The 15,624-nt window shown below is 39.6% G+C and overlaps 1 protein-coding gene across 9 annotated transcripts in view; it reads right to left on the minus strand.

Moving 5' to 3' along the window:
- The window catches only part of ARID5B (AT-rich interaction domain 5B), a 189,374-nt gene that overhangs the window by 121,652 nt on the left and 52,098 nt on the right, over window positions 1-15,624 (minus strand). The window lies entirely within an intron of this gene.

Here is a 15,624-nt window from a genome sequence, read left to right on the forward strand (position 1 = left end):
GTGCATATTGCATATTATAAGTTCAATTCCTTTTCCAACGCAGAAGGCTACTATCCTGTTTGACCACCTCACAAAACTGGGAATTCTTGATTGTAAGTGAATTAAAGAAGATATTCCTATGAGAAACTTGATAAAACAAACTGCTAGCAAATAAGCATTTTAGGACTTGCTGAAAATCGTGTCTTCCAATATGAGAAGTAATGCCATTGTTCTCTTGGAAAATATAAAACAAAGCACTTTATTTGCTGGGGGGGAAGGGTATTGCAGAGCAGCTAAGGAACTCTCTTCAGAATATCCTGACAGTCTCTTTGAAAATGAAACATTTCATTTATACAGCAGAAGACAGTTGTGGCAAGATTAGAAATCATTTTGAATCTCCCAGGCAATCAAAATACAGTCTTTTCATGCGGATGGAAGGCCTCTTGTTTTACAGAAAATGCTAAATAAACAATTCTATGGGCAGAAATGTGAAAGCAATTTATTATTGTTCTATTCACTTTGGTTAAAACTTTAGAAACCACATGAAACCTATAAATAGAAGCTTTTCTTTGTCTTTGGGATTGTTGAAAGCAGTTTCTCTTAGGTCCTGGGCAAAAAGCAGGAATTATCACTCTTTCTCTATCGAGGAGTAATACACTGATTCAGACAATGCCTAAAAGATGGATTCCTAAAACACACTGTATATGAGAAGAACAGCAAACCTATCCACATATTTTGAAAAATCAAGGGCACTGTATCATAAATGGACTTGTGCTATGGGGTTCTTCTGTTTTAGACATGGGTAGCTTAGTAACATACGACAATATATTAGATTACCAAAAAGAGCATGGAACTGTACCAGTAATGGTGCCTTAGAAATAGGATACCTTGAAAGGGTTCATTTTTAGACTTTGGAAAAGAAATGCAAATTCTGCAGGGATTGTTATAGGGTTGGAAGAACCTAAGTATCAATTAGCCGAATTTGGATCCACACACACTTAGTTAAGTTTGGAAATAGTGTGCTTAACCAGAAAGAGACATCAGGCAAAACGATGACGTGTACGTTAGTATTTTCTAAACTGAGATTTGCAGCGCATTAATAGGATTATAAAACCAATCAGGTGGGTTGCAACTAGCATTTAAAAAAATGTAATAGGATATAATAGAAAAGAAAATGTCAGAGGGCATTGTTGGTAGGGGGGTAAGTACTGTCTGGTGAAACGTGTGTGTGTGTGTGTGTGTGTGTGTGTGTGTATGTGTGTGTGCATGTGCTGGCTTGCCATGTTAAATTTATTATTGTGGCACACTAGATTAGGTGTGTTTATAGACCTATAAATTCTTACTTAGGTAATTTTCATGAAATGAGCCATCCCCACCCACTTGCCATACAATAAGAAAATGCGCATTTTCAGTAATTTTTCTAAAAATCCAAGGCCTAATGGAGCCTGGGCATAATAGGCCCTTAAGTGTTTACTGAATAAACCAATGAATGAATAAATAAAAATAAGAATGTACAAATAGATGGTTATCTACATGAATGCAACAAGCATTTCCAAACCAAAAGGTTATATGAACTATTCCATGGGCCTGGACAACTTACCTTTACAACATCAATCTGTACTTCCAACATTCTGTTGAAATAAAATGCCAGCATTATTTTTTTCTGTTGTAAATGGCACACACATAAGAGAGACATTAACATTCACAGGACAGAAAGGTATTTTTGGAGGCTGTGTCTACATTCTAGCAAAACATCTGCTTGGAAAGGGAAAAACTGAATGTTTGGGCAGTTTGTCTACACAGTACAAATCATCTAGTTGAAAGATGCACATTTATCCATCAGCCAACTCCACTTGTCATTCTACAACTAAGCATATGGATGCAAGAAAAGAACTTTTTTGCTGTAGGGTGCATGACACCGTGTACGAACCATCGCCAGCTAGGTTCAATGTGTTGTCTCATACCACATATTTCCCCTATGTTCACACAGAAAGGAATTGTGGTGGTGGCTGAAGATAAGCAAGGTAGACACATGATTCACTAACGGCCAATGGATCAATTAAAAATTTACTTTGAACTAAGAGCTCTGGATAATACAAATATTGACTGTTAAGATAAGCTTCTTCCTGTAAGACACTAGGTTGGAGTCAAGTTAGGAAGATATATCTTAAAGTAGAAATATGGTAACATCCAAATAAGAGTGGTTTATATTTTGTTTGGTGTTTGCTTGTTTTAATCAGCTGCTTGAGTAAGTTATAGAAAGCTTCTTAAACTTGCAGATGACACCATTGGAAGATATAATCCAAATGTATGTGAGTCAAGAGCAAAATGCTCTTAAAGGGCTGAAAAATGGCCTAAAGATAGTATTAATGCTAACTCTAGTAAGGGAAAATACAATCTTACATAAGTTTTGGGGGAAAAAAAGTTCCGGTTTTCTGAGCTAACCATAATTTCTATATGAGCCAATATATAGAGTACTGCTAGTGAGAAATAATAAAATGTGGGCAGAATTCATGGAAATATAGGTCCAGGATAAGGAATGTTATAGATCTTATAATATGCCACATTGGTTATACAACACATATGGTCTGCAGACAGTATTTTTAAATGGGCATTGATTAACTGAACCACATGACGGAGGGGCACTTCAAGGAATACTCCAGGTTGAAAGCACCAGGGATGTTTCACCTAGAAATTAGGAGATGTCAGAAGAACCTGGAAGATTTCAGGTTCTTGAAATCTTGAAAGCAACAAATTACTGCTTTTAAAGTATATGAAGGACTTTCATGTGGGATAAGAGTTTATACCCTTATCTTATGGGATGCCTTAAGGGAACCAGTCTCAATGGGAAAATGTGGCAAAGCCAGGGTATTTGGTCCATGTAAACACAAAGAACTTTCTAAAATTCAGAGCATATGAAAAAAAAAACTACAGTTGTATAAGGTAACCTCAATATCACTGAAAGAACAATGGGAAAATTACTGTGATTGAATTTTTTTGGTTTCTTACAATTCTAGGACTCTTAGACTAGGGAGAGCATTCTCTGTGAGCTGGAAACACAAGGAGAAAGATGACTTCTTGAGGGAGGAGGGCCAGAGCTGGCTTTTAAAAACCATTCTAAAACGTGCTCCCTGCCTCTCCTCACCAGTTTTTAACTTTCTGAAATCAGTATATATCTTAAAATCATGTATATATTTAGAATGAAATGGTTTCCTGTTCCCCAAAAGCTGCTGTGCAATTGATGATGCATTGTATACAAGTGACATCTTAGTAAAAAGAAAATATAGTACATTGGAATTAAACCATTAAGAGTGGTAAGCATCTGGGTAGTGGGACTATGGCTGATTTTTATTTCTTCTTTTTGCATATCTTTACTTTCTGCAATACAAACATATTACATTTGTAAGGGAAAAACATTTTAAAAGGATGATTTAGAATGAGATTAGATTTTCATCTAGAAAAGTCCCACTGGTGAAAAATGAAAGTGATGTCTAAATTAAGACATTTCAATGTTTCCCAGATAATGCACATAACTTTAGTTCAACCAAAACATTTATTTTCATAGACCATGAAAAACAACCCCTGGCCTACTTGAGATTATGGCCTCAAATCTAATTTTAACATCAATGACTGAAAAGTTGCCTTTATGTTACTACTCTTCAAATATACCCATATGTTAACATTTTAGTGGCCAGTGTTCTACTGACATTCTTTTATTTACTAAAGTAGTTCCTGTGAGTTGTAAAAATAGAACCCTGGGGACTCAAAAACGCCATTTTTATTTTAAATAGAAAAAAATATTTTTTTTCTGAATTGACCTATATGCACAAAAACCATTCACTTCAGAGAGGGACATATCATAACTATAGTAATGTACCGAATACTAACTCCTCTACCTGACAGAGGAATCATAGTGCCCGAACAGTCACTCATTTTCAGGATGGCTGGGGTGGGTGGAGGGTAAAGGTATATTAATAATATCTCTTACTCTGTGGGTTCATGAATGGGATTTAAAAAAATAATTGCTCCTCCTCTTTAACACAGAGTTAAAACTAGTATACATTTAAAATCCCCCTCTCTCTACAAATAAAAATGAACGTGGAAAAAATTTCCTATTATCTTTAAACAGCGATATTCAAAGGAGATGTACGTTTGAAATATATAACTCTGAACATACAATGTTCTTTCAATAAAGGCTGGGCAAGGGTCATAAAACTATAAAAAAAATACCCTGTCCCTTTGGACTGTAACAGCTAATCATTAGCCATCCATTCGTAATGTTTACCTTTTCGTGTGTTATTTTCACATTTTTCTTCATGGGGACTAACCATTAGTATCCCCCTAAGACTAACAAAAGTACATTCATTGCCTGCTGGCAAATGATTTCCGGCCCCAAAGCATTTGCTGGTAGAAAAAGTTAAAGTATATCTAGGCTTATATTTCTATTATTGTTAGGCATTAGCGGCAGCATAAATTTTTCTTCCCAAGAACTTCATTCTCACTGGCTTCACATGTAAAGGTAAAGAAGGCATTCCAAATTCACACGTACAATTAATGTGTTCGTGAATCAAATGTAGGAAAATGAAAAATTTTAAACATAATAGGCATCTCAGAAATCGTTTACTAGGTAGACATTTTAAAAATTCATTCTCTACTGAACCCCCTTACTTTCACTCACCAAAAAACTACCCCAAAGCACCATTGCCTCACAAATTAATATTCTTCCGCATTTTAAAAAGGGAGCTTGTTTGCATTTAAGCGTGCCTATGTAAACAAGGTGTTTGGGGGAGATTTTCTTCTCAGAGTATTCCAGAGCTGGAGTGAAGCTATTTAAAGAATGGAGTATTCAATTCCTTAGGCCAGATGCTAGTATAAATATGAAACTATGTTCACACTGCAGATGAAACTATTTTTAGTTGGTGCATTTTGAAGAGCACTATTCAGTTTAGCATTATAGGGTAGGATTTCAGTAAGCTACAAACAGAACCTAGACAGATTCCTGCCCCTGTGCTAACGCGCTGACACCAGGACTGCAGCAAGGGCTAGAACGTGCTAGAATGGCCTCATCAGTTTAAAATACTGAGAGACGTCCCTGCAGGTTAATAAATAGCCCTTGCCCCATCTCCTCTCCCTAGTGCTCCCTGACTCTTCCTCCCCATCCCTGGTCTTCCCTTGGGAGCTCCTGGACACCATATAGTCCAGACACTGAAGGGTTAACTCCTGACACACACAGGGGTCCCTGGCTGCTATTGTGGCCCTAAGGTTTGTGTCCATTCAGACTGGTGCCTGCCTATTCCCTACAGTTGCTAATGTGTTGATTCTCTCCCCGCTACATCTGATTATCCAGTAAGTTGGTCTCCATATTTGACCCCAGACTTCAAAATCAAGAAAGGTGCAAATCTAAAAGGGATTTGAGGACCACAGAAACCTGCAAAAATAAAATTACTCTGGGGCAGATCCTGGTAATGTTTTTCACACCAGGCACATCTGTCTCTGTGTGTAAGCTCCTTTAACTGAGTGTTGCTAATGACGCCAAGGCTGTAGGTACACTGGGGTCCCAGGTCATTTCTTCCCCGGTGCCTTGAACACACCAGATACAATTATAGTAACTGCACACAGAAGGGGCTAGAGTAATGACAGTAGTCAAAGATGACTGAAGTTTCCTGAAATCAGGACACAGGCACAGAAATCAAGTAGTTCTCAACCTCCCACTAACACCTGCATGTATCATTTTCCATGGAGCTTTCTGTGGGGCCAATGGCTTTACAAAGAATTGTCTTGCTCATTTTTTTTTTTTTTTTTTTTTTTTTTTTTTTTTTTGAGACGGAGTCTCGCTGTGTCTCCCAGGCTGGAGTGCAGTGGCCTGATCTCGGCTCACTGCAAGCTCCGCCTCCCGGGTTCACGCCATTCTCCCGCCTCAGCCTCCCGAGTAGCTGAGACTACAGGCGCCCGCCACCACGCCCGGCTAGTTTTTTGTATTTTTAGTAGAGACGGGGTTTCACCATGTTAGCCAGGATAGTCTCGATCTCCTGACCTCGTGATCCACCCGCCTCGGCCTCCCAAAGTGCTGGGATTACAGGCTTGAGCCACCGCGCCCGGCCTTGTCTTGCTCTTTACTCGAATCTACGGTGCTCTGCCAAGCTAGTCCAGTGGCGGAGTGACACTGACCTTATAGGTCAACTGCCCATCTGGATCTTCAACTAAGATGTGGGGTGGTGTCATGAGACAGTGGTTCTGGGTGCAGTCTTGCTCTCACTGCCCCAGGGCCATGCTGCTCTTTCTGTGGCTATGAGCTAGGTCAGTTGGCTGGTGTGGGTCGGTTCCCCTCTCAGTATCTCTGCCATTAGACCAGGAGGTAACAGGTAGGGAAACAAAGTCCAGGACTAAGCATGATTAATGTTCTCCTTTGTAGAATCTAAAACAGGAGATAAACCAGCCAAACTGGGGTCAGGAAGCTGAGAGGAACAGGGCCTTTCATTGTTGTCTTTTTTAACTTATAGAAAACTCATTCGAAAGAAAGGAATCAGAAATTAGGGAACTAAAAAAGACAGACATGAGGGAATATCTTATTTTTCTTTAAGTATATTTCCTATTTGTTGAAGCACACGTCATACAAATTGAGGGCCTAATCTCAGTCGGGACACTCTCATTGGCCCCAATTTCCATTAGTTGAGTTGAGTCCATTAGTAGAGTTGCACATTTTGACAAAACACCAATCACACACCGCCAGAAAAAAGAAAAAAGCCAACTGCAGTGCTGTGAACACGGCTCTAAATATTTCCTAAGGTTCTACTAACATTAGAAACCACTGCAGTTTCTTTCGTGGTTTATTATGATATCACCAAATCCACTCCATGTATTTATAGCCTTGTAAGTCATAATTACCAATCATTTACTCTAAGACCATAAATGCTTTTTGGCGACTTAACAGATAACTAATTCTGTTAGTCAATGGATGAAGGTACTGCTCATATATGGGAAAATTTATTCTAGTCCAAACTTTAGGAGTTCATCTGTCAGATATTTTATGCCACTATTCTTTTAATGATTCATTTACCTGCATAATATTTGTATTCAGAACTGCGGTGTTTCTAGCCAACGGCAGAATGCTTAGCTGAATTATCTTTTTCTTTCACAGCATAACAGAGTGAAGCACAGTCAAATTGAAGATGGCCTTCACTACTACACTGTCAGAATTAGATTGTCTGGCAAATGATCCAGGCCTATTTCTCAAACCCACATGTAATGTTCTGACTACCAACGTGCCCGTAGAGTCATTAACAAGCGTCCTAAAACATGCTGTACATATTTAAATGATTAGGAGAGGAGTATGGATGATGAGGCTGTTTCTAATGGTGCTTCAGCTTTTATCAATTATGCAATGCAACACAGATGTGAGCCTTCACCTTTGTTTTTTGTGTGCCGCTAAAGTGCACTCCCTTTTAAAGCAGTGTTTATTTCCTTTTATCTAGCTTAAGCTCGGTGCTTGGGCAAGAGGGTTGTTCCAATCCAGACAATCTGAAAGATTCAACCTCTGCAAATCACCTTTGGCGAGGCAATTTCTAAAGAAGCTCATTTTACCCAGGACTCAGTTGTGCAATGTTATGCAATAGCTGTTTAGGGCTAGTTGGTAGTAATAACAATTACCTTTTCCCTCACCCTACTAAGATCTGTATTCAGAAATTGCCCAGAAGGCTGGTTGTGGTGGCTCACGCCTGTAATCCCAGTACTTTGGGAGGCCTAGGCTGGGCAGATCACCTGAGGTCAGGAGTTCGACATCAGCCTGGCTAACATGGTGAAAACCTGTTTCTACTAAAAATACAAAAATCATTTGGGTGTGGTGGTGGGCGCCTGTAATCTCAGCTACTCGGGATGCTGAGGCAGGAGAATCACTTGACCCGGGAGGCGGAGGTTGCAGTGAGCTGGGATTGCACCATTGCACTCCAGCTTGGGCAACAAGAGCGAAACTCCATCTCAAAAAAAAAAAAAAAAAAGAAATTGCCCAGAATTGAGACGCTTAGGTCCCCCAAGCCCAATCAAGGGGCTAGATATCAAACCATTGATAAAAGTCTGAGCATTTGGAAGGTAAGATTCATGCCTTTACTGTTCCTACAGCATTTCATCCTCTGGTGCTTGGTTCACACTGTAACTGACACATGAAAAGGGCAGGTGCACGGTGGGTTATTTTCAGACTTCACATCTGTGTGGCAGTTACACTCCTGAGCCTATAGATTAATTCAGTGCCACCGGTTCCAACCCTTTCTAGCTTGTTGTTGACATGAGGCTTGCATGGTCTGAGAAGGTCTCAAAGCTATCAATAACCTAGGTTAGGCTGTTGCCCAAGAGAAAAGCCTCAAAGGAAATGACTTAACTGTGGTATACACTAGTGGTACCCAAGTCAATGTTAGGTGGTGCATGGATAAACATATTTTTTATTTTAAGGATTACATATTTACCTTCACCATTAATTATAGCAAGTGATACACGTTTTCCATTTATGGTGATGATATAAAATTTCCTACTTAAAGTTATTTAAGTTAAAAAGCAATTAATTTAAAGAAAAATTAAATAAATAATAAAACAGAGTGTTATCGGTATGGCAAGAACTATAAAGTTGCTTTATAAATGACTAAAGTCTAGGATATCCTGATTTAAGGCTTAAGAGTTTAACAGTGCTACCATGTATCAAGTGCTTTATGGCACCAGAAAATGTCCTTAAGCACCTGGGATTCTATATGTTATTAAATCCTACAATATCCCTATGAGATAAAATTTATTATACGCATTTTACAGATGAGAAAACTGATACTCTACAACTTGCCGAAGGGCATAAAGCTAGAGATTGGGGATCCAGAGTGCTAGTCTATGTCTGCCAGACTTTTAGTCCCTTACCATTACGTTATGTTGCCGCCAAGTACAAGATTTAAGATCTAGTCATCCATCCATTCATCCAACATTCATACGGAGCACCTATGATATATCTGACAATGTCCTGGATTAAAAGAAGGGGGCCCTCATTCCCTTCCCTTCAAGTAGCCTAATCTAGTAAACAGCAGATGAGATCTTGGTTACAATGGAAAAAAAAGGTGGTTCTCATCTAGGGCTTCAACTCATGCTCAAGGAGGCAGGCTACATTTTGACCAAAAACAATATGTAGAACTCCCTACTTAAAAGACAAAACTCGTAATCTTATAAATATTTAGAATAGTGAGCAGGAGACTGATTCCTATAATAAACATATTGCTGTTAAAAGAGGCAAAAGGCTTCCAAAAGAATCCTTAGGCAGATCTCATTTTATGCAAACCCTATATATAAAAATTAAGCCATAGAAAATGTGTTTCCATTACAAAACGTTCTCCACTTTACCAAAAGGAGTCTCAGTAGGGCTTCCTACTGTTGCGAGCTTCCTTGGAGCTTTCTAAAGAGAAAGTAACTAATGAAGACATTACTGTACATGGTATTTCCAGACTGTCCAGACAGTAGAGAATGAATATTACCTATTGTCTCCTGCCGTCAAAATGTATAATTTGAAAATATAAAAGAAAAATATATGAAATAAGACAGGCATGCCCTTCCTTCCTACACATGCATGAAAACCAGAAACTCTCCAATCTGAAAGAGAAAACCCACCAACCAGGCAGGTAGACATACATCATCCTTGTTTTCCTTCTTCATAGCATAATGGTTCTGTATTCTTAAAGGAAATTATCCAGCAGTCCTTAACCAAGAGAGCATGGACCAACTTCAGGAGGGGGCTGTTCACGAGTGTCCTCAAATGTCATTCAAATTTTGTGGATGTAAACGTTTTCTGGGTGGACAGTCCATAGGGTTCTTTAGATTCTCAAAGTCATCCATGCTGCCCTCCCAAGTTATAGCCCCACTAGACTAGGTGACCAACTACCTGTCTTCCCTATCACATGTGTGAACTATTAGGAAAATACAGTAAATAAAACTTAGCTGAGATGCCTGAGTAGCTTCTTGGGGAGAACAGTAACTGATAATTGGGCATTTAAAAGGGTATATCATAAACTTGAAAATCATCATCGATACCTTTCAGAATCAGACGAATGCTATGAATGGTCGCCCAAGAAAATGTGTGTTGAAATATAAAATTCTGCATGCAGATTTTGACAGGGGGTGGCATTGCCACAAAAATTATCCATCAGTTCTTAATTAAGATCCTATTACTCAGGTTATTTTCCAGCACAACATTTAGGCACTTGACATGTAGCCCAAGTTACAGGGTTTTTGAAGGTGGGGTGGGGGAATAATTACTGTCAGTATATCTCCTGCCACACACTGAACCTACGCTGTACAGTACAGATTCTAGACCAAATAGCCCTACTTCGCTCCCAGAACAGAGATGTGAGAGAAGTTTTATTCAGCCAGAAAGTTCTGCCCAAGGTGAATTCTGTGATTTTGTGAAATCCACCACTAACATTGCCTTCAAGAGAAATTGTTTTATATGAAACAATTTGATTAACTACACTAGCCCCATTTGCAACCACGAATATAGGCCAAAAGTTGACATTTTCATGGAAAAGTTCTATCATTTGCAATCTAAAATTGCTAACTTTTTTTCCTAGCTTGTAGGTTGTACCCTAAGAATATGAAAATATTGCAGTGATGAATCAAGGATAGTGAATGAGAGGATAAATTATTAACATTCTGAACTTCAACTGACAGCCTTTCATTGCCAAAGCAGACACTGTAGGCCTGGACAGTCTTCATAGTTACGAAGCAAATGAAACTGAATAAATCCAAATAAGAAAGAGCCTTCAACTCCTCAGAACACTTTCTGGATGGAAGTGCTAGAGCTTTGGTGGAATATTAGGAATTTTGACAAGGAATATACAATATACATATTTCTTCTGTTAACCAGACAACCTCAAAATGAACCACTATGCACTTATCAGAGACAACAAAAGGTCAGTATTTAACATCAAGCACAAGGTTTCTATTTAGAAAGCTGGGTTTGAACTAAGTATAAGTTCCTAGTGGGATGAATAGGCCTTTCAAAAAGAAGATCCAAGTCAGAGCCGACCACAAGATTCTTTATTTCTAGTAATATCCTGGTAGAACAGGAAGAGTACATGGGATGGGAGTCTCCTCATTCATTCAACAATCATGTGTATGAGACTACTACCAATGAAAAAGAGGTCATGGCCAGGCGTGGTGGCTCACACCTAGAATCCCAGCACTTTGGGAGGCCTAAGCAGGTGGATCACGAGGTCAGGAGATCTAGACCAGCCTGGCCAACATGGTGAAACCCCATCTCAACTAAAAATACAAAAATTAGCCGGGCATAGTGGTGGGCACCTGTAATCCCAGCTACTTGCGAGGCTGAGGATAAAAATTGCTTGAACCTGGGAGGCAGAGGTTGCAGTGAGCCAAGATCACACCAATCCATGAGAATCCATCTCAAAAAGAAAGAAAGAAAGAAAAAGAGGTCACAATGCCTACTCTTTAAGTTTTTACAATGTTGTTCCCTGGCAAGACGTACTTATGCAACCTTCGTCCAAGCTCCTGGAACACTGCTTACACCTTCATCCATGCACTGGCTAGACTCTACCTTATAACATAGTTGTAGCTGTTTGCCCTGCTACCTGTGAGTTCCTTCCTTCCTACACATGCATGAAAACCAGAAACCCTCCAATCTAAAAGAGGAAACCCACCAACCAACCGGGTAGACAACCTCAGAATGAAGGCCGTGGTTGAGGGCAGTGACTGGATCCCTTTCGTCTTCATATTCTTTCTACAGCAAGTATAGTGCCCTGGCCTTATGAAGCACTCAGTGCATGAAATGGTGATTCCACTTCAAAATAATAGATTGGGCTAAACATTGCATTTGTCCAAATCTCTCTAGATCAGCACTGTCCAATATAAATATAAAGTGAGACACATATATTATTTTAAATTTTCATTAAAATTTCTTAAAAGGTCAAATTAATTACAGTAATATATTTTATTTAATCCAACATATCAAAAATATTATTTCAACATGCCATCTATATAAAAATTATTAGAGAGATATACATTCTTTTTCATACTAAGTTTTTTTTTTTTTTTTTTGAGGCGGAGTCTCGCTCTGTCGCCCAGGCTGGAGTGCAGTGGCGCAATCTCGGCTCACTGCAAGCTCCCCCTCCCGGGTTCCCGCCATTCTCCTGCCTCAGCCTCCCGAGTAGCTGGGACTACAGGCGCCGCCACCACGCCCGGCTAATTTTTTTGTATTTTTAGTGGAGGGGAGGCCGAGACGGGCGGATCACGAGGTCAGGAGATCGAGACCATACTAAGTTTTTAAATCCAGTATATTCTGCACTTACAGTACATCCATTTTGCATGCTAAATATATAACAGTTACAATGCCAAGACAGGCCGGGCGCAGTGGCTTGCGCCTGTAATTCCAGCAATTTGGGAGGCTGAGGCAGGTGGATCACCTGAGGCCAGAAGTTCGAGACCAGGGTGGCCAACATGGTGAAACTCTGTCTTTACTAAAAATACAAAAATTAGCCAGGCATGGTGGTGTGCACCTGTAGTCCCAGCTACTCAGTAGGCTGAGGCAAAAGAGTTGCTTGAACCTCGAAGGCGGAAGTTGCAGTGAGCCGAGATCGCACTGCTGCACTCCAGCCTGGGCAACAGAGTGAGACTCCGTCTCAACAACAACAACAACAACAAAACCACGACAATAAAGTTATGTTTAACAACAACAACAAAAAAATTATATTGCTTCAGTTTTTTATTTTAAACTGAAATTAGTTAAAATTAAATAAAATGTAAAACCCAAATTGTCAACTGTAGTAGCCACATTTCAGATGCTCAGTAGCTACTTGTGGCTAGTAGCTACCATACTGGACAGCAGAGCTCTGCACTACTGTTAAATACTAAAAAGCACATAGTAAGTTCCTGTCTTTTCAGAAAAACAATTTAGGAGGCTGAGATGGGAGGATCACTTGAGCCTGGAAGCAGTTAAGGCTGCAGTGAGCCATGATCCCAACAGAGTGAGATCCTATTTCAAAAAAACAAAAACCAATTTACACACAAACACACACAGATAACTGGAGGAATAGCCACAAATTGTTAGCAATTTGTTATTTCTTGGGGGAGGAGTGGGACTGGAAAGGAGGTGAAGAAGGATTTTTTACTTACATTTTCATGTGTATTATATAAAAAGTAAAATTAAGGAGAGAAACAGATTGAGATGTCACCTTTTCTTTAAATACGGACAAATGTAGTTACAGTTTGAGAGTGACAGGGACAACTTAGATTTCTTTAGATAAGGGCCACCAGACAGGTGACGGAACTAGAAATCACACTATATAAGGAATGTGAGATTGAGGTTATTAGTGTTTGACCTGGAGAAGGGAAAATTGGGAATGGGGACAGAGAATGGTGAGGAGGCCTGGAAACTGAAATGAAAATATTTGAAGTGCTATCAAGAACAAGAAAAATGTGATTTGTGCCATGTTGTTACAAGAATAGAACTGGAAACAACAGTATACAGTTAATACAGTTGTTTATACTATAAACCAGTGGTCCCCAAACTTTTTGGTACCAGGGACCGGTTTTGGAGAAGACAGTTTTTCCAAGGACTGTGTGGGATGGTTTCAGGATGAAACTGTTCCACTTCAGATCATCAGGCATTAGTTACATTCTCATAAGGAGTACACAACCTAGATCCCGTGCATACACAGTTCGCAATAGGGTTTGCACTCCTGTGATAATCTAATGCCACCACTGATTTGACAGGAGGTGGAGCTCAGGCATTAATGTTCAGGCAGGCTGCTCACTTTCTGCTATGTGGTCCAGTTCCTAACAGGCCAGAGGCTAGTACCAGTCCACAGCCCGGGGTTTGGGGACCCCTGTTATAAACCATACAGTCAAATTTATTTGTCAAAAGGAAGAATGTCTAACAAAGAGATGGATAAAAGATATAATGGGACTATCTCATAAAGTAATAAAAATTCCCAGTTATTGAAAATATTAAAAAGTCAACTAATCAAGATTTCTGGGTCTGGTGCAGTGGCTCATGCCTATAATCCCAGCACTTTGGGAGGCTGAGGCGGGTGGATCACTTGAGCTCAGGAGTTCGAGACCAGCCTGGCCAGTATGATGAAACCCCATCTCTACTAAAAATACAAAAATTAGCTGGGCATGGTGGCAGGTGCTTGTAATCCCAGCTACTCAAGAGGCTGAGGCAGGAGAATCACTTGAACCCGGGAGCTGGAGGTTGCAGTGAGTTGAGACTGCGCCACTGCACTCCAGCCTGGGTGACAGAGGGAGAGCTTGTCTCAAAAAACAAAAACAAACAAAAAAAGATTTCTGCAAAGGGCATTGAAGAGGTAGTAAGTGTAGTAAATTATTAGTAAAATCTTGCAATTAGATTATCTGTAGTCCCTTTCATCCCTGAGATTTTATTATCCTATGATATACATCATTATCCTAAATGCATGTGTGAAATATTACTAATGTTCACATTCAATTCCCCTCTCCTTCTAAGAATGCTATAAGATCATATGCCCACCCCCACCCACCTCTTTTAAGTCAAGACATGGGCATGAAGTTAATCACTTCACTGATCAATGAAATGTGAGAAGTGATGCATGTTACTGCATGTTAATGTATGTATTAATAAACATTTAATTGCTAGTACTCCACTTCTGCCTGTTTTTTCCCTTTCTGTGTGAGCACAGAAGCATGTGTTGGTATATGGAGGTCCAAAGCCGGGCCACCATAGAGGGTAAAACTGCTCTTACAGTCCTATGTACCCCACATTGAACGGTACATAAGCAAGAAGTTAGTCTTGTGTTCAGCTATTGAGGTTTTAGAAATTTTGCTACTACAGCATATTTTAGGCTATTCTAAAATTTAAAATTCTTACTCACAACCTCTAAGAGAAAACAACACACAAAACCATGGCACATCATAGTTTGTTTTCTTGTTTTTTTTTTTTTTTTTTGGAGATGGAGTTTCGCTCTTGTTGCCCTGGCTGGAGTGCAACGGCGTGATCTCGTCTCACCACGACCTCCGCCTCCCCAGTTCAAGTGATTCTCCTGCCTCAGCCTCGCAAGCAGCTAGGATTACAGGCATGTGCCACCACGCCTGGCTAATTTTGTGTATTTAGTAGAGATGGGGTTTCTCCATGTTGGTCAGGCTGGTCTTGAACTCCCGACCCCAGGTGATCCACCTACCTCGAAGTGTTGGGATCACAGGCCACTGCTCACGCCCATAATTTGCTTTCTTGTGGAATAAATAGATACCACAAGGACAAAAGAGATTTCAATTTTGGATGATTTCACAAACACACAAGCGTATTCACACACCTACTCATGCACACCCAATAAACCACAAGAACACCAGTTCACAGCCAGAGAAGCATCAGAGGAGCTAACAATACACATGTTTTACATGTGATCCTCCAAAGCACATTCTGAATTCCTGGCACCAAATCTAATCAACTAGCATCAGCTGTTAATCATGATCTAAGAGTGATCAGAGGAATAAAAAGCAGAAGGTTTACAGGACAATACACACGAGTAAATTTTAGCAGCAAAATATCTATCTATCTATCTATCTATCTATCTATCTATCTATCTATCTATATTTTTTAAATTTTATTTTTATTTATTTATTTTTTTGAGATGGCAT

This window comes from Macaca fascicularis, chromosome 9 (genome assembly GCF_037993035.2).
Source record: "Macaca fascicularis isolate 582-1 chromosome 9, T2T-MFA8v1.1".
Classification (NCBI taxonomy): Eukaryota; Metazoa; Chordata; class Mammalia; order Primates; family Cercopithecidae; genus Macaca; species Macaca fascicularis.